Source organism: Orcinus orca, chromosome 5 (genome assembly GCF_937001465.1).
Source record: "Orcinus orca chromosome 5, mOrcOrc1.1, whole genome shotgun sequence".
NCBI lineage: Eukaryota > Metazoa > Chordata > Mammalia > Artiodactyla > Delphinidae > Orcinus > Orcinus orca.
The window spans coordinates 15884452-15909200 of NC_064563.1; the positions used below are offsets into that span (position 1 = coordinate 15884452).

The 24749-nt window shown below is 37.3% G+C and overlaps 1 pseudogene; it reads right to left on the bottom strand.

Moving 5' to 3' along the window:
* Nucleotides 1–23615: 23615 nt before the first annotated feature.
* On the bottom strand, nucleotides 23616–24372 carry LOC101282521 (protein lin-28 homolog B-like; annotated as a pseudogene).
* Between the last annotated feature and the right edge of the window lie 377 nt (nucleotides 24373–24749).

Consider the following 24749-nt stretch of genomic DNA (forward strand, 5'->3'; position numbering starts at 1 on the left):
TAAAGCATGTCGCAAATTACTGGCTGCCCCTGTCATACCACACTCACACACACAGCAGGTCCTCCAGCATGTCACGGTGAGAGGAGCAAGCCATACCCTAAGCTTCTTTGAGGTCAGCTGGGCCATTTAGCAACAATCCATTGGGCGGCAAGGGCAAGCCAGCCTCCAGCACATCAGCACCAGTAGATGCAGAGATCAGAGCTCTAAGGATACAGCACTTGGAGTCAGCTACTGGTGTGTCTGCATATATATGATATATATATGAATAAACTGACCTTTCTTTGACCATAATTGAGTAAAGAATGTCAGGAATACATGCTACATATAATTGTGATTAAAGAAATTACTGGGTAATTAGTTGTTTATTATCTCTCTTACCTGCTGGAACACAAATTCCCCTAAAGAAGGGACCATGTCTTTCCTGTTCAACACTATAGGTTCTGTAGAGTGCCTTGCATGCAGTAAACACTCAAAACTGGTTTTGTTATTGTTGTTGATGAAAGAATGGTGTTGTTTCCTCTGATGGGGGACAGTGAAGGAAAAGTGCAGGAGAAGGGAAAGGTCAGAGACTTAGAGCTCAGATAAGAAATCTAGACCCTGTCTATGAAATAGGATCACTGAATTAAGGATTGTATTTTGAGCCTTGGGATTGAACAAGATTGCATAGGAAGGAAGTATAGAATGAGGCAAGAATAGACAAAAACACAGAAACAGTACTTTCAGTCTAATACAATAAGTAAAATAATAAAGGAATCTGGGGCAACCAAAGAGAGACGCACTTTCAAGATGCACTTTCCTAGGGGTGTGTATGATAGGTTAAAGTGGTGGAAAGGGATGAAAGTGAATAATTTATGTACTGTAAACAAAAGGAAACAAGTATTTTTAAATTGTCAAACGTGCAGTGTAAACCACCTAAAAGAGCTTTTTTCCTTTTTTTATTTTTCTTAAAGCCATGGAGCCAAGTAGTAGGGAGTACTGTTAACTCTACAAAAGAAGGTATTTTAAAGCTTCAAACTGTATAGATAAAATTTGATTTTCTTAGTAGCTCTTTTACTTGTATTTATGAGAATTTTTATCTAATGTCTATGAAACTACTGAATTTCATGTATAGTCAAATCCCTAAAATTATATTTAATCCAAACCTCTATTTATAATGTCATTTCCTACAAAGTATAATTAACCATAACCCTATGCTACTGTAAATGCCTGTTATCATGATCTATAAAGCAACCCCAAGTTCAGGACATATACCTTGAGTGTAATTGGCTTAGAATCCTCAATGTGTTGAATGGGCATTTTGCTTTCCTTAAGGTATTTACCTTTAACCCCAAGTTACAGCTGGAAAACTCATTCTGCTCTAAGGTCCAGAAAAAGAGTAAAAAGACAGCACAAACTCATGCAGCTAGTGAGTAAAGTAACCAGGGCAAAAACTAGTTAACCTTGTTCTTGTTGTAATACCAAGCATGGCCATTGTGCTTATAACATTATAGTTTTGAATAAAATTAGAATAATTTTAAACTAAATACTTAAGATATCACTCTTCAAAGCTGCTCAGGAAACTGGCCTGATTTCAGACATGAAAATGTTTGTACTTTATTAATATTGCATCATACAAATGAGCATTTATTATGCATAGCACTTTATAGCTTTGCTCTTCTGAAAAATTTTTAAACCTCCCTTAAAGTTATTTACTTAAGGCAGATGGCATTTTCTGCCCTTTCTTTTCAGTAAAAGCTTGTTTGAGCTAAAATAATGAGAAGTGTTCCTTTGAGAACTGAAGTCTCATTTTTTCCCCCAGGCGGAAGCATATATCTGAGGCATATTTCAAGACTTTGAATTGCTTCGTCAAATAGCTTGTGTAAGATGGGTATTTGTTGCTTGGCTGGTTTATTAGTAGATTTGTTGATTAATTGGAATTTAAATTGAATACATTAACAAGTCTAGGTAAGATTAATGAAAAGGAATATGACTGGTGAACAAAGAGAAATAAATAGGAAATGAGCAAATATGGAATCTTGAGTTTTGCAACTTTCACTTTTAGAAACCAAAATTTTTTAAGAGTTTCATTTGAATTCATAATGTGGAATAATGCTTGAGGTGGCACCCAACAGTAGAAGCTCTAAATTAACTTATTAAATGAATATTTGTTGAATGAATAAATTGTATGATTATTTCCTTGTTAAACTGTTTTAAATCAAATTCTAATTAGTTTTAATTCAGGGTCCAAGATGAATAACAGAATATGATACTGTCTATTCAGAATATTTAATTTTCAGTTGAAAAACTGACCTGGAGCGGTAACATAATGTCTCCTACATTTATTCCAAAGTAAGTTAGACCAGAATCCAGGTTATAAACATGTATTTACAATTGATTAATATATGTTTATAACCTAGGTTGATTTTATGTGTCAACATGCCTGTATGCACAGTGCCCAGATATTTGGTCAAAAACTATTCTGGATGTTTCTGTGAGGGTGTTTTGGGATGAGATTTACATTTAAATTAGGAACTTTGAGTACAGCAGATTGCTCTCCATAATGTGGGGTGGGGGGGCCTCACCTAATCAGCTGAAGACCCGAATAGAACAAAAGTTTGATATCGCCAAGAAAGAGAAATTTCTCTATAAGACTGCCTTCCCTAGAGTCTGTCACACAGAGTGAAGTAAGTCAGAAAGAGAAAAACAAATACTGTATGCTAATACATATATATGGAATCTAAAAAAAAACGGTACTGATGAACCTAGGGGCAGGCCAGGAACAAAGACAAAGTAGAGAATGGACTTGAGGACCCTGGTGGGGGTGGGGGGTGGGGAAGGGTAAGCTGGGACGAAGTAAGAGAGGGGCATGGACATATATACACTACCAAATGTAAGACAGATAGCTAGTGGGAAGCAGCCTCATAGCACAGGGAGATCATCTCTGTGCTTTGTGACCACCTAGAGGGGTGGGATAGGGAGGGTGGGAGGGAGACGCAAGAGGGAGGGGTTATGGGGATATATGCATACGTATAGCTGATTCACTTTGTTATACAGCAGAAACTCAACATTGTAAAGCAATTATACTCCAATAAATATAAAGAGAAAACAGACTGCCTTCAGGATTTATCTGCAACATAGGATCTTTATGGTTCTATGGCAGACTGCCTTTGGATTCAAATTGCCACTCTTTCCTGAGTCTCTAGCCTGCTAGCCACTTCCCCGGGCAGATTTTGGACTCTCTAAGCCTCTGCAATCATGTGAGACAATTCCATAAGATAAATCTTTCTATATATACACATCTTATTGGTTCTATTTCTCCAGAGATCCCTGACTAATACACTAACATTTTATTTAATAAGTTCAGAAGCCATTGTTTGTACAGATTTCATTCAAGGTATCCAGATAGTAACCAAAAGAAGACAATAGCAATGGAATAAGAACAATAGCTTCCTGACACAGTGGTCAGGAAATCTGGATTCTATCTTTTTCTAGCTGAGTGAACTGAGATAAATCTTTTAACTTTTCTTCCCTTCCCTGTTACTCTATATGCACAATTCAAAATGTTTTCACACATATTATATTACTATTATTAAAGTAGCCCAGGTAGATAGACTGAGAAGCTTATTTTTAGGTTAAAAATGGGAAATTAGGTCCTAAAGACCTGAAAATAATTTGTCCAAAGTTAGAGGCCTCAGAATAGAACCAAGGTTTTCTGAACTGTAGATACAAGCAAATGACAGTATATACTGGAAAGCAACCAAGAACAAGCATCAGAAGTCTAGTTCTAATGTTGGATAATAGTCCCATTTTTGCCATTAGATTATGAACTTCTTAGAAGTCTTTTTTTTTTTCATTGTGTAGTCCAAAGGCCTTATATACTTCCTGGAACACACTAGATATACAATAAATGTGTGAGGACTAAATGAATGAATGAACAAAGAAAGAAAGAAAACACTCCCCATGTAACCATGGGAAATTTACTTAAATGTTCTAAGATTCAATTTCTCCAAAGAAGATTAAATGATTTCAAAGCTCAGTAAGTCTGTAATTGGACTATCACCAGCCTCATTTCTTCCTCTAAAGTTCGTGGCTCATCTTGTATATTACTATGACGGTAAAACTACTTTATAAATTCAAATATAAAGCAGACTGCTTATGTCTTCTAAATTTAGGAACCATATCTGTCATTAACATTAAATGCTTAATGACCCATTTGTAAGTTCCTAACTATGCTCGATATTAAACAGTACTGAATATATTCATGTGTGAGCTGAGGGTATCTTTTTCTTTAGCTATACATTATCATGATACTTTAAGACAGTTTATTGAAGATTATGAAGATGAGTTTTAAATAAATGAAGTATAAAAACTATATTTAGTTTTAATATTAGGAAACTCCAGTTTCAATTTCTGCTCAACCAAAATCAAGAAAATCAGATTGAGTGAGAGATTCATATCATACTTTTTAATATCCCTCGTTCTTAGAGTAAGATATTCAATATCCTTTATAGATGACTCTTTCAAAATCTTTTTTGACAATAAGATATTAAACCTAACTTGGAACAATGTTCTCTAAGGCCTTCTGAAGCTTTAAAATGTCATGAGGCTATGCTTATCTAAGATATGAAGATTTCAGTTGATTAATATTAATAGCAATTCTATTCATCTTGAGTATACATAAGAAAAAAGTTTAAATCAAAATCTTTATAAAAGGTATAGTAATATCTTGCTGATCTTGAAGTCATGTAACAGAAACTTCAAGTGTTCAGAACCAGCAAATACCTTTAAAAAGCCCCTTAGCAGGTAAAATATTTCTAACAAATATTATGAGTAAGTTCTTTCAGGTACTTACTTAAAGACTATTTATTTCTACTTTACATGTAATTGAATAAGTTTGGCTATATGATTTCCCAGTCCTGAAATAAATTAGAAGCAGAAAAACAATTAGGAAGAAAAGGAGGACTTCCAAAGGTAGATGTGTATACTAGTGGTGAAATGAGATATTTTGATAATGAAAGAAGAAACTAAACAAAATTCCTTCCGTTGTCTTCAGAGTCACTCTACCACAGCAATTACCTAACTGATGTTCATAACTATGATGCATAGACATAAGTATGACTATACTATAATATATATATCTCCTTTTATAAATGTTTCCATCAAATATGGCTGAAATTAAAGCAGTTTTTTCTTGAAAAGCTTAACTTTCAGTTACTTTAGAAATTTACTTTTGTAGAACCTAATTCTCCAAGGAAACACTTACCAAGAAAAAGATATTGTTATATGTAACCAAAGCCTTTGAAAATCACCCCTTGAGAGTTTTAAAAGCCAAGGACTGACATATGATTCAGTAGAATATTGAGTTGGGTACTGTTCCAGCATGTGTTGAATTACTAAGTGAAGGTTATAGATTTTATACAATCACAAGACCCTCCATTGCTAAGAAAAGATTAACTTTTATCATCAGAAGTAATTTCTAAGCTTTTTTCCCTACTAGGAATTTACTCAACTATTGTTAAATATACAAATATGCAACCCTACTAAAATTTCCGGTGGATATAACACTGAGCCACTGAAGGTTAGCGATGAAAGATTTTGGTTAGTGCAGATTCCTACTGCTTAAAATAATTCAGAAGTATATCCTAATAATAGTAGGAGCTATAAAATTCAAAACAATTTCCAATGCCCTCCTCCAAACCAAGTCTCCTTCTCTACTGCAGCTTCTGCCAAGCATCCTGAGTGACTTGACAATCCCACAGATTAGCCATCCCTCACCTCTCAGTTCCTACACCTCTTCATCCCTTGGATCTTCTTTTCTACCTTAGCTACCCAATTCTGTAGTCACAACCTTGAACTGTTGATATTCATTATCACATACTCAAATGTTACCTTTTGTCTAATCACAACTTTTTTTCCAACTTATTTATTTTATTATTTTTAATGGAAGTATTGTTGCTGTACAGTATTATATGTTACAGGTGTACAATACAGTGATTCACAATTTTTAAAGTATATACTCCATTTATAGTTATTATAAAATATTGGCTGTATTCCCCTTATTGTAGAAAATATCCTTGTAGCTTTTTTATACATAATAGTTTGTACTTCTTAATCTCCTACCTCTATATTGTCCCTCTCCCTTCCCTCTCCCCACTGGTAGCCACTAGTTTGTTCTCTATGCCTATAAGTTCACTTATTTTTTGTTATATTCACTAGTTTACTGTATTTAAGTATACCCATGGCTACATTATTTTTAATGCCAATGCATTATCTGACCCATTAACATCTCTGATTTCTCAATATCCATCAGGCACTTCTTGTTACTTTCCAACTCATTCATCTGCCTTCCATATTCTTGTACCCCGAAGCTCAGCTCTGCAGGAGAAAATTCCCTAACTGGACAGATTAATATCACTATTAATTTATAATCTCCAGCTTTAACTGGGCCTTCAAATAGTCCTAATATTAAGTTTCCCTAATAAGCTTACTTTCTCAGAGTATCAGTTACCTGTTACTACCTAAAAAGAAATACAAAATCTGCAAATCCATTGGGGGCTGTCTAATATAGGCCAGATCCATCTGGGACAGCTCAGCTGTGGCAGCTTTGCTCCACATATGTCTCATCTTCCTCCTAGAATAAGCAAGCGATCCTAGACATGTTCTTAAGGCATTAGCTGCAAAACAAGCAGTCAAGCAACAATGTGCAAGGCCTTTTAGGATCTAAGCTAGGAACTGGCATAAAGTCACATCCACCTCATTCTTTTGGCCAAAGCAAGTCTCACAGTCATACCCGAAGTCAGAAAGTAGATATATTATCTGCCTCTTCTGTGGAAATAACTGCGAAGTTATGTGACAAAGAGTGTAAATATATGAAGCAGTGAAGAACTGGTGACATTAATACAATCTAATATACCCACTCTCTGTAATTACTATTTCATGACTTCTTCAAGCTCCTAAAAACCACCATTCCATGCCAGCTCCATCTTCCAGCAGACAACATGTTATCTAACTTCATTGAGAAAGTAAAAGCTATTTAATAGCAAAATCTCTCTTGATTTCTCCAATAAATATGCAGAACCTCCTGCATCTCCATCTATTCTTCTACTCTCTTGCTATAATTGAGGAATCATCTTTTTCATTCCCATGTGCTTTGGATCTACTCATCTTATCAGCTCATGGACCTTGCTCAATTATTTTCTCTGTCTCATCTAACATTTTCTTCTTCCTTTTAGCATTCAACCACCCACACTATCTCTGTATTCTCCTCCATGGCTAATCACCTTGAAAAAAATGTCCAAATACATTGACTCTACATCTTCATCTCTTCATTAGTTATATGAGGATGACTTTGGTTTAAACAATAATAAAAAGTATGATCTCATGCATGCATAGGCCACGATTTAGTACCTCTAAAATCCATTGAGCTCTTCTTTCCTCTGTGTTTTAGCTTTGACCTTGACAGACCTCCTTCTTTGTCATAAGACAGCTTCTGGCATCATCTAGGAAAACATGCTTCCTTATTCATATCCATCAGGAAAAATGGTGGACCTCTCTTTCAGCCAAATGATAAAAGTTCTCTTCAGTTTGATTGGACAAATAAGATCCTGTGTCCAATCCTGGACCGTTAACAGTCACCAGAGGAATGCTATATAATGATTAGCTTAAATCTGAATTCTAAACCAGTAGAGATGGGGAACGCAGTATTACCACAATTTGTTTTGAATAACTTTACCTGGGGCTGCAAATGGAGTAAGCACCTCTTGAGTTACATGGGCTGTTGCAGGTAGTGAAAGAACATGGTAGACTAGAACAAAATCAAGGAAAAAAAGGTGAGGATGCTGGTTGGGCAACGGATGGTGTTCATAGCACATTCACTTCTGGTTTCTGCCCACACTATTCTATGCATTCTTCTTTCTAAGGTCCAAGTTACTAAATCCAAACACCAGAATTTAGTCCTTATCTTTCTATAATACTCAGCAGCATTCAACAGAGTTAACAATATTATCATTATCATGAGTCTATGATTTCAGTTTATGCAAAACTCTATTAGCTTTTCTTCCATCCTCTGGACACTTCTTTTCAATTTCTTTAGCTAGCTCTCCTTGACAGCAAAGGTTTGGAATTCTCCAGGACTTGGACCTAAGACTAGACTCTCCATGTTGTTCTCATTCTATAGCCTTTTCCTAGATTTTGATCTTCCAAATATACATCTCTGACATATAGTTTTCCTCTTAAGTCTGGAACAATTTAACCAGCTGCCTGTGTGCCATCTCTATTCTTTGTTTCCAAGGCATTTCAAACTTAACAGGTCTACACCTGAGCTTTTGATTTCCCTCCCACATACAAAGGGCCTCCCCCCAATATTCCTCTTCTAATAAATTAACAATTCTGTTCATACAAATGCTCATGCTGGGAACCTAGGAATCATTCTTGACTTTGCTCTCTCTCCCTTATCTCCCACATCTAAATTACCTCTTACATATTTTTTTCCTCAAATATGTTTACTTCTCTATATCTCCACTATCATCATCTCAATCCAAGACTAAATTACCTTCTGCCTAGACTACTGTGATGGATCCTGATGATATTCTCTAGCTTGTTCTTGCCTTGATTTGGTGTTTTTGTTCATCATATAGAAATCATAGTAATTACTAAAATAAAAATCTGATTATACAGTTCCACTATATAACCCTAGTTCCTATTGCACTAGGATAATATCCAAAATCTTTAGAAACTCTACAAGGTGATCCAGCCTTCCTCCACAACTTTGTGCTACATAGGTTACAAATGAGCTACACTTAAATTTCTTGACTGAGTGCTTTCCCACTGCAGGAGCTCTCTTCTTCCACATTTGACTAATTCCTACTCATCCTTCAAGTCTTGAATTAAACTGCTACGTATTTAATTTAAGAAGATTTCTATGACCGACCAATGCAATTAGACACTTAACAACTTGTTAAGGTTTGAACACTGATGCTATCAAGTAAAGACATGTTACCTTTTGGAAGTTGTTAAATTTTTTATGTCTTAGTTTCCTAACTGGTAAAATGGGAATCATGATTAACAATACCAAGGTCATAGGTGTATAGTTTCCTATGGCTGTTGTAACAAATCACTCACAAACTTGGTGACTTAATGCGACAGAAACTTAGTCTTTCACAGTTGTGGAGGCCAGTAGTCAAAAATCAGTTTCACTGTTGCAAAACTGAGGTGTTGGCAGGGCCATTCTCCCTCTGGAAGCACTAGGGGAGGATCCATTCCTTTTCTCTTCCACCTTCTGGTAGCTGCCAGCATTCTGTGACTTGTGGCCACATGACTCCAACCTCTGCTTCCATGGTCACATTGCCCCCTTCTTTTCTGTAATCTCAGATTTGATACATAATCTCCCTCTGACTCTCTCTTATAAGGATACTTGTGATTGGAACTAGGGCTCACTGGGACAATTCAGAATAATATTCCCATGTCAAGATCCTTAAGTTAATCATATTTTCAAAGACCCTTTTCCCTTATAAGGTAACATTTGCAGGGTTCAGGGATTAGAACCTGATATCTGTGGTTGGCCATCATTCAGCGAACAACAATAGGGTAAGTGAAAATTAAATGCACAAATGTGGTCAGCATGTAGTAAAAAGTCATGCATTCAACATTTTTAAAAAGTTGAGTATCTACCATGCACAAAAATGTATAGATACATCAGTGAAAAAAATGGACAAACTCCTTCTCTTCAGGGAGGTCTCATTTTAGTGGGGGAGACAAACAACCAAAAATAAACATATATATATATATATATTTTTTTTTTTAAATAGAGTTACCATATGATCCTGCAGTCCCACTCCTGGGCACATATCCAGAGAAAACTATGATTCAAAAAGATACATGTACCCCAATGTTCACTGCAGCACTATTTAATAGCCAAGACACGGAAGCAACCTAACTGTCTATTGACAGATGAATGGATAAAAAAGATGTGGTATATGTACACACTGGAATATTACTCAGCCATAAAAAAGAATGAGATATGCCATTTGCAGCAACATGGATGGACCTAGAGATGATCATACTAAATGAAGTAAGCCAGACAAAGAAAGACAAATATTATATGATATCGCTTATATGTGGAATCTGAAAAAAAAAAGACACAAATGAACTTATTTACAAAACAGAAATAGATCCACAGACATGGAAACAAACTTATGGTTACCAAAGGGGAAGGGGGGGATAAATTAGGAGGATGGGATTAATATATACACACTACTGTATATAAAATAGATAACTAACAAGGATCTACTGTATAGCACAGGGAACTATACTCAATATTCTGAAATAACCTACAAGGGAAAAGAATCTGCAGAAGAAAAAAAAATATATATATATATAAATGAAAAATAATATATATATACCTGAATAATATATATATACACACATACCTGAATCACCATGCTATATACCTGAAACTAACACGACACTGTAAATCAACTATACTTCAATTTAAAAATAAATAGATAGATAGATCGATTGATCTATTAAATAATGTGGGATAAAAAGCAGAGTAAGGGGCCTAAGATATGTTGTAGGTAAGACAGGCAAGGAAGGCCACACTTGTAAGATGACATCTAAGCAGAGACCTGCTTGTGTAAAAAAATCCATCAGTTAGCTATTATATTATTAGCATTTATCACAGTTTATAATTCTATATTTATCCATGTCATTATATAACATCTGATTCTCCAACCTGAGGTTCCATAAAGGCACAATTGGGTCTATTTAAGAAACTGCTGCATTGGTGGTTTCTGGCAGAGTTCTTACACATAAAATTAACCAGATTAGCAAATATTTTCATTTAATAATACAAGATGACATTACTATAATGTTTTTTTAATCTCAGACTTCCACTTTTGCCTCTGATGGAGTAGGCTGAAGCAGACTAATATTTGTACTATACAGCTAGATGTAAAACAAACAATAAAAAATCCACATCTGTTTGAAAAGGGAAGGCTGAGAAGAGAACCAGTATGTGGGAGGACAAGATCAGAGAGAGAAGGGAATCTCCAGAGAAGTGAACTGACATTTTGTGAGCCACCTCTTCTCTTAAGGCATCTGCCAATTCTAGGCATAGAACAAGGGACTGAGAAACCAAGCAGAGGAACTGCAGCTAAGAGTCAGAGCTTTCGGTAGATATTTGGACAATCTCACAGAACTAAAGAGATATTACAGGGGCTTTCCTCCTGATACCAACCAATTCTCTGATTGTCCAACACCAAGTGGTGTCCAATAATTCAGTTCAGTTCTGACACTAACTACCTGGAGTTAGATCAGACCCCACGAGTTAATGGCTCTGTCCCACAAGACTGCCCCCACTTCAGATGCCAGCCACAAATGAGGTGCCCAGCTACTTGTATTTCTGCCCAGCTGACTACAGAGGTTCCCGACTCCACCTCGGGTTCAATAATTCACTATAATGACTCACTTACTTTACCTTTACTGGTTTATTATAAAGCATACAACTCAGAAGCAGCCACATGGAAGAGCTGCATGGGGCCAGGTATGGAGGGAGGGCACAAGGCTTCCCCATCCTTTTTAGGTGCATCACCCTCCCAGCACCTCAAAGTATTCACCAACCCAGAAATTTTTAGGGGTTTTTATTGAGGTTTTGTCACATAGGCATGATCGATTATTAACACTCTTCAGTCCCTCTCCTCTCTCCAGAGATGGGGAGGAGCATGAGACTGAAAGTTCCAGGCTTCTGATTAAGTCTTGGTTTCTCTGGCAACCAGTCCCCATCTGGAAATTATCTAGGGGCTCACCAATAGTCATCTCAACAGCACAGAAAGTACTCCTTGTACTCCTACTCACTTAGAAATTCCAAGGTTTTGGGAGGTCTGTACCAGGAGCCAGGGACAAAGACCAAGTATCCTTCTATGATACCACAGATATAAAACCTGAATTCGGGGCTCAACTTCCCCGTCCAGGAAGATGAAGTACATGTAACTTACCCATTCCTTTCACTCGACACAACTAAAAACTCTGGAGATTATATGTAAAACAAACTTAAAAAGACTCATGTGACCCACATGACCCAGCCATTCCATTCCTCGCTATCTACCCAGGGGTAGAAATAAAAGCATGTGCTCCTACAGACTTGTACACAAATGTTCACAGCAGCTTTATTTGTAATAGCCGAAGCCAAAAGTAATCCAAATGTCCATTAACGTGTTAATGGATAAACACCTAAACAATGAAATACTACTCAGCAGTAAAAGAGAATACAACAATATAGATGAATCTCAAAATAATTTTGCTGAGTGAAAGAGGCTAGAAAATACTACACATTGTATGATTTCATTCATATAAAATTTTAGGAAATGTAAACATAATGACAAAAAACAACACGGTGGTTGTCTGGCTATTAAGGGTCAAGAAAGCTTGGGAGAGAGCAATTATAAAGTAACAGGAGGAAACTTGGACAGTTTTACAGGTATACATGTATGTCAAAATTAATCAAGTTATATACTTAGCATATGTGCAGTTTATCATAAATCAATTAGATTTCAAGAAAGCTTTTAAAATTAATTCTATATTTTCCTATGTGTACATGCAAATTATAGTAAAGCATCTACAAGCTTTCATATTAGAATGAAAAGCATGATTACTTCTTGGAAAGAGAATGGAATTGGGGTTAGTAATCAAAGTGGAGTTTTTCAGTATCTGTAGTTTAATCAATACAAGGAGAGCACACTTATTCTCACAAGTGAAATTTAAAGTAAAATAATTACAAAACAATGTGATGAATTCTATCATCCTCTCAGCGTGAACCCAAATTAGGAAGTGACTAACTCCATAGTACAGGCAGAAATGGAAAAAGAGAATGACTTTCAGAAAAAAAAAACTTCAGAGAAGAAATAATACTTGGTATGAATCTTGAAGAATAGGATTCTTTAAGGAGAGGAAATCTAGAGATAATAAGCAGTATCTGAGAAGGATGACCAAGGGATCAGTGCAGTGCAGTGCTAGGGTAGGGCGGATACGGGGAGAATAGAGTGTGAGGTGAGAGGAGTTGAAAGCTCCGCCAGCAAGGAGCTTGCAAAGGATGCGTAGAACACATGAGGAAGGAAGAGTCAGTGCTGTGGGAAAAATATGAGGAAGCTTAGAAAGCAAAAGACAGCCACAGAAAAATTTTAGCAGAAACTTAATATGATAAAATTTGTGTTTTTTTTAAATCACCTTGGTGGCATTGTAAAAAGACACCTTAATAATTTGTGTAGGAGAAGAAGAGTTCCTTTAGCTCAGGCATTAGAATACAGAGAGAGTTGGATTTAAAGGATCATTATAGTGTTAGAACATCTCACTGAGTGACTAAAAATACAGCAGTTTGGGGATTAGCTGACTGGGGAAATTATTACACAAATAACAGAGAAGGAAGGAGTCTGTTGTTATTTTTTTGTTTTAATTCACTTCATTTGTTTGGGATTTAGTTTTGCAGAGGTGGCAGTGGTTCGTTCCAAGCATAAAGATTTTTGAGATTTTTGCAGTATCTGTGGATGAATATAAAAGTCCAGCACTTAGGAAAGAGGTTGGGTCATCAGCCAACAACATGTAAGTATTAGCTGAAGCCCAAAGACAAAGACTAGAAGTTAGCTAAGGGTAGAACCCCATAGAACAAAACTACTTAAAGTATAGGCAGAGAAAAAGAAAGATGTTGATTGAGAAGTGAGGTTGTGGCAGCTACGGATAGAGAGCACATAAAAAGCAATGGAGAGGTGGAGAGGTCAAGAGTTTTAGCAAGAGAAAGGGGACCAGGAGGGTGAAGAGTGAAAAGGATCGTTGGAACTGGCCATTGGACGTCATCGATGGTGATCTTCGAGAGGGTCTTTTTGGTAGAGTGTGAGAGTAGAAGCCAGACTAGGGTTCGTGTTGAGGAAGTTGAGATGTTGACTATAGATTAGGCATTCGAATGGTCTGGAGGAGAAAAGAATGAAAGAATTAGGGTGGCAGCTTGAGAGGAAGGCTGGCCAAGGAAAGGAGAAGCAGGACATAGAAGCAGGAGTGGAGACAAGAGAATGGGGGATTGACTTGAGCAAAGTCCTAGAAGACAAAGGAGGACGCAGTCAAGGGTACTGGCTCCGGCAATTGAGAAGGAAGTAGCAATGCAGGAGGCCACAGGTAGTGAGGAAAAATTAAGCTATTTCATACCAGGTGACTGCCTCTTTTTTGTTTTTTGTTTTGTTTTTGGTAGGAAGTCAAATCATCTGCTAAGAGTGAAGACACTAAGGGTGAAATGATTTGATAAAGAAGACTTATAAAGGTTTTAGAACAGACCTCTGTGATATTATGTGAGAAGGAGTTAAATAAGAATATATTAACAGCCCAGTTGGCCTAGCTGGGCTTCGAGATGTGTTTACAATGGCACCTGTTGGGCTCTTTGGTGACTCTAACCCCACAAGGCTTTATCACTAAGCAGCGGTTTTCTGGTTTCATGATGAAATCACCTGGGGCACTTTAGAAAGCACTTTCTCCTGAGTGCACATCCCAGGATACCCTGATTTAATCGGTCTGAGGTACTAAGAATTTTAAAAGCTCTTTAGGTCATTCTAATGTGCAGCCAAGCTTGAGAAACACAGTACTCAACCCTCACTTCTTTCATTAGTTAAACCCAGGACTGAGTTCAAAACATTGAACATAGTTGGATTTAAATTAAAAAGTGAAACCTGGGCCTCCAAGATAATAATAAATAAATGTTCATCAAGAAACTTCAGGAATTATAACCATCTCAATGCTGCACACATTCACACCTCAGAAGTTTATATTTTCATCACCTAGGCTTGCAGTTTTTGTATCCCCACATCAGCAAAACTGTCATAAAATCTAAGGAAATTTTTAAAACTTATCAACTATCTGCCAAATAGTGAAATAGGATGAATGATGTCAGGTTTACATTGTCCATCATGATTGATGCAGACTCAACATATTTATTCAGCAAAACTATCATCTTGATTGTTCTGGGATTTTTTTTCTTGCTTATTTCTCATACTGTTTTCTAATCTAAAACAAATGCCATAAAAAGTAATGTAATGAGTAAGACAAGAGGAAATTTCAGTCTGGGTTTTACAGTCCTGTCATTTAGAGTCTGGACATCAGTTTTACAAATTCACCTATGATTTTATAAAGCTGGCAAACTGAGTCATTCTTACCAATTTCAGGAAAAAAGAAAATTACTCACTCAAATATGTTTTCTGATTTTGAACACTAATTCTAATTGGGATTACCCAGTATGAAACAAGCCACAGGTGATCATAAATAGCAAATTAAAAGTAGAGGGGATTGCTAAAAGGAGTCACAACGCCAGAGGCAAGAAACCAGAGCTAACACAGAGAAGAGAAACAAACAGCTAACTCCCATTCAAAAAAAAGCAGACATAAGATCTCAAAAAACAAGTCATTGAAATTAAAGACAAATGGCCTTCATACCTTAAGATTCTCTAAGGCCTAGTAGAGACCCTGAAACAAGGACAAATTTATGTTTAATATGTTTGGTTTACACACTTTCTGTTTGTATGCATGTACACATAAGTATGTGTTATATATATAAATATTGGGGGGCATGCATTGTTTTAATTTAGAGAATTAATATGTTTGGTTATACCATCTTTGAGAATCATAGATAAATAAGGGACGAGTTTATTTTAATCATGTTATAGCAGAATAAAGTCCTTGCCTCTGGTCAAAGCAGATGTGATGTCAATCTGTTAGAGCATCCTTTCTTCTGTAGCATGTCAGATAAACTCCCTCTGGTCTCAATTTTTTGGATCCATTAATCAATCAAATCATCATCCCTTTTCAATCTAAGATAGTTTTATTACCGGTTATTGTGAGTTTACACTAATCTTAGTTCATTTCTCAGAGATGAAAAGTAATCCTCTTTCAGTCTAGTATCATTTACATCTTTCCCGTGAGTTCATTGCAAATCAAAATGAAGGATGAGTTACTCCTAGGACACTTCCCTGTAGAGAGTTGTCATCATGGTATACATCATCAATTGACTTTCCTTACTTTTCCATAGATTTAGAGATGCAACTTTGGAAGGGAACCTGGAAATTTTTACCCACTAAATTTACCAGTGTTTGTATAGTAATACCATCAGCAGGCATATGATATCTAGGACCTTTAAGAAAACACATGATCAAACCAAAGTGAATAGAGTAATATGTGTCCATGGAAGGTATTTATTAAGTATTTATTAAGATACTTAACCAACATTCAAAAATGCACATACTCCAGCAAGTTAAATATAAATGGATTTGTAAACTTCGGAGGATCACAAGAAATAATTCAGGTCCAAAACTGAGACCTTAGTAGCATTCAGAAAGTTTGTTCAATATCTGAGAATCTTAATTATACAAGTGAGAAGATAAGGCCCAAATGTAAAATGGTAAAGCATACTAAAGCATTTATTTATGAAATAAAAAGCATCAATGTTCATTTCCAGAAAAATTATAGAAAAGGTAAATACACTGAATAAAATATAATAAACATCCTTTTAAATGCATAGGTGAGCTTGCAAAAAGTAAGAAAAAAGTCCAGGGGTCAAAGGAAAACAACTGAAGAATGAGCCATCTCAGGCCTGGGTTCAAGTTTACAGCACTCATCTGGTCAGTGAAGTTTAACTAGCAGAGGGTTTAATACAAAATACATTCTACAGGGCTTCCCTGGTGGCACAGTGGTTGAGAGTCCGCCTGCCAATGCAGGGGACACGGGTTTGTGTCCCAGTCCGGGAAGATCCCACATGCTGAGGAGCGGCTGGGCCCGTGAGCCACAGCCGCTAAGCCTGTGCGTCCGGAGCCTGTGCTCCGCAACGGGAGAGGCCACAACAGTGAGAGGCCCAAGTACTGAAAAAAAAATAATAATAATAAAATTAAAAAAAAAAAATTCTAGGACCAATGATACTCCTAGAACTCTAAGCAAAACAAATGCAAACCCTTTCAGGAGAGACCGTCCCTTAATCCAGGTGAAAAGGCTCACTAACTATAAATTTCAGCTGAGAATGAGCTTATTCTCATTCTCCAACAAAAAAGTCAGATGAAAGTACTATCTTTGAAACAAGGTGCTACACTGAGTAGCTGTGCTTTCACTTATCGTTTTCTCTATGGTCACCCCAAGTGATCAAGTTGGTTTTGCAGATGTTACTTTCATTTCTAAATTTCACTCACTGCTCATTTTTCTCACTGTTCAGACATAATCTTTCTATATGACTTTTTTTCTGTATTATATCCTCAAGTCCTGACATGGTTGTGGAGTAGAAGGCAGGAAGCACGGAAGAACAAAGAAATATGGTCTTTCTTTTAACATCCAGGCTTATTCAATAATCTATCAACTAGGAGTGAATTTCAACTAATAGGGTTAAAGTTAAGCAGTTACATATTTCCAGAGGAAAAATCAGTAAAGAGCTTATGGCAATTATTTTTTTAAATAACTTGTTTTTGCGGTTATGTCACAGAATTATTATGGATTCAGTGTAACCTGCACTTTCTTCATGCATATATAAGTAAAATGATAATGAATTAGATGTTTCAGGATCCTGAAGGAATGCAGAAATGTGAAAACATTTCTCAATTATCAGAGGGGTAAATCGCTTTCACCCAGTTGAAGTTTAAAGTACATTTTATGTATTCCATTTCCTCAAATGTCAGAAATCTCCACGTGGAATTCCATTTACTAAAACATATTATTTCCCGACTTTGGCAAATTGACATTCTTGTACAAAGATAATTTTAGTGACTGAAATTCTTTTTTTTTTTTGACTCGTGAATTTGTTTTTATTTTTATTGGGCTATAGGGGATGGGTTGGGAAATATCTCTGTAAGTTATGCCCTACTAGGGAAATGTCCATTCTAATTTTCCTGGGATAGCTTTCGGAGCTTTTTCTTTCTCTTGGAGCTGCTGCTCTTGCTGGCCCTGAAATTCTTCTTAAGGAAGGTGTAGGCAAAACCTCTGGGAGGTCAGCTACTCTCATGAATAACAAGGACAGCCGCCTAAGAGCAGCAGTCCTAGATACTGCCTGAAGCAAGAAAGATAATTGTCTGTCAGAACCTGAGGACTCTGTGGTGGAGTCCCCTCTTTGCCCTATGGGTGAGTGTTCTCACCTTGTGATTCCAAAGATCACCCCCAAAAGACATTCCAGATTACTCCAAAGGGCAACTCCAGGCAAAGTTCTGTCTCTTTTAGCAACTTCCCTGAGAGAATGAATTTGTTTACAGAGCAGCCAGCCACCTTAGTATATTTCAGAGTATGTGGGATAGAAATCTGAAATTTTAAATCAATCCTGTGAACAGAGCTTTTATTTCAGCTTCTACTTTGTAGGACACACAAAAAAATTATGAAGACTTCATACATTAATATACTTCAAACTACACAGGAGGAAAATATCAGATAGAGTAAAAGGACAAATGTTTGGATTTCCTGGCATAAATGTCAAAGTTTACTTATTATTTGTGTATTTATTTAGCGAACATTTACGTCATGTTTTTGTAGGACACAGTGCTGGGCACCGAGGGAATCAAAGGTGAGTAAGACATTGTCAGTGCTCTCAGGGAGGTCATAGATAAAAATGTGAAGAGAACATTGTGAACCTTCACTTCAGAATATTTGTGACTGAGTTTTCTCTTGGCTTCTCTCCAGTTTCTGCCAGAAGTGGGTTGCCTGAAACTATGTTCTGTATCTTAGCGGTGGCTTGGGGCAAATTGCTTTTACAAAATGTTATTAAATGAAAAGCAGTCAGGATAACTTGTGCTCCATATTTTTAAGTCACAGGAAAGTGACAAAAGGTAAGAGTCAAAACTTCTGCAATGACTACCTGAAGCCAAAATAACTATTTGATTTGGTACCAGAAAAGAAAAATCAGTTTGCTCCCAGGCTGGGAGGCTGGAATGGGGTAGGAGTAATAATATCAAGCCACTTGTTACTCATTATGCGGCTTATATAACCCCATCAATTTTTACTGCATCCATGTGTAAGCCATAGTTTTGGTGGTTTTTTTAATGCCAACATTATATGTTTTATTTTTAATCAAGTAAACCTCAAAATAACCATAATTGGCAGAATAAGACATTAGGCATGAGATGATAAAATAAAATCCACGGTCTGCAGCAAGGCAAACAGTGCTTGTAGTCCATCAGGATGACTGTACATGAGTGAAATGCCATTCCGACCATCTACTCCTTTTTTGTCCTTTAAAAACATACAGTTAAAGTGTTTTTTATTTTCACTTGTAAACAACATGAGCCAAAATGGACAATGAGGTCATCTAAATACTACACAGGATAATTTTAAAGCACTAGATAAAACACCATATTAAAGACATATAGAACTCAGTGTTCACTTTGGTCTCTATTATGGTTAAAGTTGTTAATACCAAGAAGCAACACACACTAATTAAAGCCAGCTGGTGGTGGGTGCCAGTGGTTGGTAGCTGTAATTCAGGAGGTAATCAACACCATCATTTTCAAGCTGGTAACTCTCACATGTGTGAAGCCACAGATGTATTAAATGTCCTGATAGTTTCTCACAGTACAGCACTTTGCCGTAACTTTGCAGCTTTGCTCCAAGTAGACAATTTAACAACCATTCAGAGGTCAACCTCTCACTCTAACTGAACAACTATGACACAGATCACACAACCACCACATCTGAAAGAGGCTCTGACAGCAATGTAAGACAGAATTGTTTGCTTTTAACAAGTTGTTCTTCCCTAAAACAAATAAACCTCATTAAGACAGCTGGAAAGTTAACGTCAGTGCAGCTGCACTTGTACATACTTCCCCAAATTTTATAACCAAAGGGGAAATACACATATATATTTTATGATAAACATTTCTTAGAGAAAACAGTTAAATTAAATTAACTTTAAGACTTAATGAGATCTCCCATGTCCTGTACAATTCATTTTACAGCGAATGTTACAAAGTCTATTAACACTTATGGGCTTCTATTCACAAACTAAATACAACTAGCAGTAACTTGGGGTCACATTGGTGCAAAATAAAACTGGGCCAGAATATGAAAAAAATATCAGCAAAAAAAACACCCTATGTAAAGCAATTATGCTCCAATAAAGATGTTTAAAAAAATTAAAAAAATTAAAAAATAAAAAAATAAAGTAAAATCTTCAAAAAAAAAAAAAACACCCTATATTTATTTGTAGATGGACCAGTGCTAATAACATGATGTTTCTTGGTCTTTTCCCCTACATTGCATGCCAAACTTCCAAGTTATAAGCAGGTGAAAATCCTTCTAAATCTTTCAATTGTAAAAATACATCCAAAGGCTTCTAGTAAAGACTAGAAATGCAAGTATATCTACTATAATCTGCCATGTAGCAATGAATAGCTCACAGGGCTAAGAGACTGGTAATGTCTCTTTCTTAGGAATTACAATTGTGTTGACATGGGGGGTGAGGTCAAGGGGCAACTAATTCACAGACCCTCTGCCCAACCCATTAGCAACTCCTGTAAACTGATGCTTCACACAGACCCTACCCCCCAGTAGCTAGAAATGGCATTGCACATCTACTTTATGTTCACTCCTTGGCAGCCGGTGCTAGTTAATTATGTGCCTGGGCAGTAATGCTGCAATACACTTGGCCTCAGGGCAGCACAGACACAAATGAAGGAGATTGGCATCTCTGATACTTTTGCCCAGCACAAAAACACTCATACAACCAATCTCTCTTCCCAACCTCTTCCCGCTGCCGACCGACCTCTGGGCAAAGTAGCTATTTCCAAGATTGCTTGTGTGTTCTGTTTTGCTTCAGTAGAAGAGTCCCTATAAGTCTTTAAACAAAATACATGATAACTTGAAGGAAATGCTGGGAGACGGCTAACTAGATGAGATGGTTCATTATTCACAAGTGTTTGTCAGAAACATGCAGTTGTGAACTGCTATCTATACTATAGATAACAAGGTCTGTACCAGAGCATTATCAGCCATTGTAAGGCTGGAGCAGCATAGAGGTGTGCTATGCATCAACTATGAGGTAGCCTTTTGCTGTAAACAGAATAATATTTCACCCATGTAAATGGACACTGTGCTTACGTCAGTGATATTCACATGTGCAAGGAGGTGAGGAAGTCTCCTTTAGAGTACTTTTCACATGAAATAAAAATAGGAGAACCGATATCTGATATTCAGAAATTTTGATCTATGTCAAACTCAGAGGTTAGTTATTACTAACATCGGTACATAATACTTATATAAAGGTCTAAGTTATTTGGTTTGCTTTGAGTAAGCAGGACTGTAGACTATTCTGTAAAGAAACAAAAATACTATATGGTATGTTCCCTGAGCAAAGTTCTTTGTCCTGAGTGTGTTATGTAATAGTGATAATATTCTTATATAAAAAATAAACCCCAACTTTTAATCATAAGATAGGTTTGGTATGTGCTTAGTTCAGTCTGGTGAGATGCTGAAAAATGATTTCAAGTTGCACCCATAAGGTCCATAGTTATAACATGTTTCTTTCTGTCTGTCTTTTTTTAAACCATGATCTCAGCTCTGAACTTTTTATATGTAAACAGGGAATGTCCAATTCTCAAGACCATAATTTCCTATTTCTAATAAGGTCAAGGAACTTTGGTTTGAATTTTCAAAGTGGCTTACGTTTTGTACTTTTACTGTTAACCTGCTTATTATACCTGCTAAAAATTTAAGCAACACCACTTTGATTTGTCTACGTAATTTAAATAAGCTTACGATCCTCACATAAGGCAAGGAAGTACTTCTTTATCACATTCAATATCATCAAAGGTAAGCTTTACATCACAGCACACTAATATTTCAGTATGTCCCATGGAGATTCTCACAGACACTGTCAACTCAAGCTGAGTTGACAGTGATATGGCAGCCCAGCCCGAGGCTCGCTCTCCTTCTGCGTGGCTTGCTTGCTGAAACGGCAGCAACCGTACCACAAGCCTCCCTCGGCAGGACAAGTCGGGGAGGGCACAGAAACTGTTCAGCAGAATGTGTCTCATTTGAATCATGCTATTTTCTGTTTCTGATTATCTGAGCTTACACCAACAGGCTCATACACAACTATATTTATTGCCAATGTTAAGCATCGCCACTAATTGGTACCTTCTTGGAGATGTTTCCGAAAGTGTCCATAACATCTAGAACCAGGATGACACCAGAATGAATGTTTTTCATGACTGAAACCTGAAGGGACCAATACTATGATTGGCCCTCAGCCAGTTTATTAATATAACTGAGGACCAACCTGAGAAGTGTCTCTGTCCCCATCATTGAATGTTCATCCTGAATCTCCCACATAGGTCCCTTCAGGAACAGTCATGAGGGAATTCCCCTAAGATGAACTGTATTGTATAAAATACTCCTAGCTCTCTGGTAGGAGAGGTTTGGGAACCTCCTGCCCCAGGCTCATCTCTCTAGTCGCCCGCCATCAAACACAGTGCTTTTTAATATTATTCAAGGTCATATGTAATTGGGCAATTGTGAGCATCCACTTAATTTCCATTCTCAACCCTGGCATTTTACTCACATCTGTGCTGTTTTGTTTGTTTGTTTTAGAAACAAGTTAGGTAACTCTCCAGGGAGAATAAAAACAGCCACCAAAAACATACACCAAACAACTGCAGTTTTCCTCCAAGGTCTTCAGTAGTAAACAAGGAGGCCTCCGCTCGAAGTGACGGTTGGAAGGATTGACTCAGTCAAGGGAAGCTGCTGTTGCCACAGTCCCTCAAAAACCTCACAACAGGTAAAAGATTATAACGAGTATCAAAATACCATTGAAAACAATCAAGTCACTACCTTTATACATTGCCCTCCCCTTCATTTCTCTGAATAGTCATCTAATTTACAATCAAAGCATATGAATTAAAATCACTGAAATATCGGCATAGAAATTACACATTCATTGTCTTTTCTGGAGTTATGTATACCAGATTCAAAAAAGCTTATGGCAGTCAGAGGCATATGGAGTTAAGGTACTGCTTTCAAAGGGGGAGGGGTGGAGGACACATTCTACAGATATCAAGAAGAAGAGGCAATCCCAAATTCGGGAGAACTGATGTCTTAAAAACCTTTAGTACCATATGATTGGCAGCTCTGAGATCTGAAGTATCCTTTGGTTCACACAGAAGGTAACAGTCATTTTTTTTTTCCTAATGCAATATAAAGGGAATGGTATTTCAAGAAAAACTCCAAGGGTTATTTTCAAAACCATCTAAAATGCTTCACCTGAATTTTCAATTCTTGGGGATGTCCAATTCTGCGAGGGAGGGTGTGTGCTTACATCTCTATACACACATATATAAAGACAAACCCCCTTTATACATATGTCTACATTCTACAGAAAATCCTCCTACACACACACAGACTCAGGCTCTCTCCCTCTCACACGGGCACATACAGATACATAGAGCATCGCATCCTCTGAGTCACGTGACACATGACACCCTGCTCAAAGGTAATTTGCTTGGAGTGATTTGTCTGTTTAAAAAAATTCACTGTTCCTCAACAGGAGTTAAAAATCCCAGGTCAGCTGCTGTTTGTGCAATACTGTTCCCCTGTATTTGCATGAGGTAGACTTCCCAACCGGGGGGAGAGAAAACGATACGTTAAGAAAAAGGGTCATGTCTTTTTCCGTTTTTGAACGGAAGGCCCCGTTTTGCTTTGATCTGGTGCTGCAGATGACTTTGTGGAGGAAGCTTCTGCAGGTGACGTGCCTGACCACTCTGAGACCTCGGACCTCGCCTCCTGAGGAAACGGTGGTGACGGATAGCCGTACCCCCCGCCCCCCCACCTCTCGAGGGAACGTCGAAGTGCGTGGCTGGGGCTCTGCTTCCGGTCTTCCCTGAGAACCGGCGGGTGGCTGCACCCAGTTCTGTGAGGGCAGTTCGCCACCATGTGCGTGATGCTCTGACAGCAATGGCACTTCTCTGGCCGAGGAGGAAGACTACATTCCTTAGCATGACTGTAGCATCGGTCTCCTTTTGGTTTTTTTTTTGTAGTGTCTTCCCTTTGGGTCTTCTTTCACTTCCTAAACTGGGGTTCCCACCAGTCCCGTTACTCATATTGATTCAAGGCTTTTGGAAGATTTTTTAAATGTGAATTCCACTGGTTCTCCTTCTTTTAGGCTTCTAAATCCTTCCATGAATAATTTGCTTCGGTGTACAAATACATCAACTAGAATATCCACGGGGCTTCCCTCTCGGTTTCTCATGGAAATGAATCCAAATCCCATTCACACCTTGAACCACTTACAGTGGCCAGTTCCGTGCAAAATCTGGGATTCCTCCTCTGCCTGCTCTGGCAGCTTCCCGGGCTCTTCTCCACCACCTTTGCTTGCCCCGCTTGGGGCTGATGAAACCTGGTTGAATGACCTCATTGTCTTCTGAAGAACACTTAAGAAATTTCCGCAGTGAAGACACTAAATACATTCTGTAAGATATTACTCGAAAACACTCAATATTTATCAACACGCAGTTAAAAAAAATTTTTTTGTTTTGGAGTACAAATCCTCGTAAGGCACCCGCATCCGGTGTTCCAGTCAATAGTCAGTTACTGCTCCTGCGAATGTATCGATTCTTCGTTGTTTTCTTTTCAAAAGCAACCTAAGCCCAAGTGCGTTTTTCTCTGTTCTCCTCAAATCCTTAATTCTAATTCATAAGCCATAGTTTCTTATTCTCAATAGACTGAATCTCTGAAACACTTTTCCTGTATTTCACAGACTTCTCATACCTCAGGCCATAGTTCAGAACCATG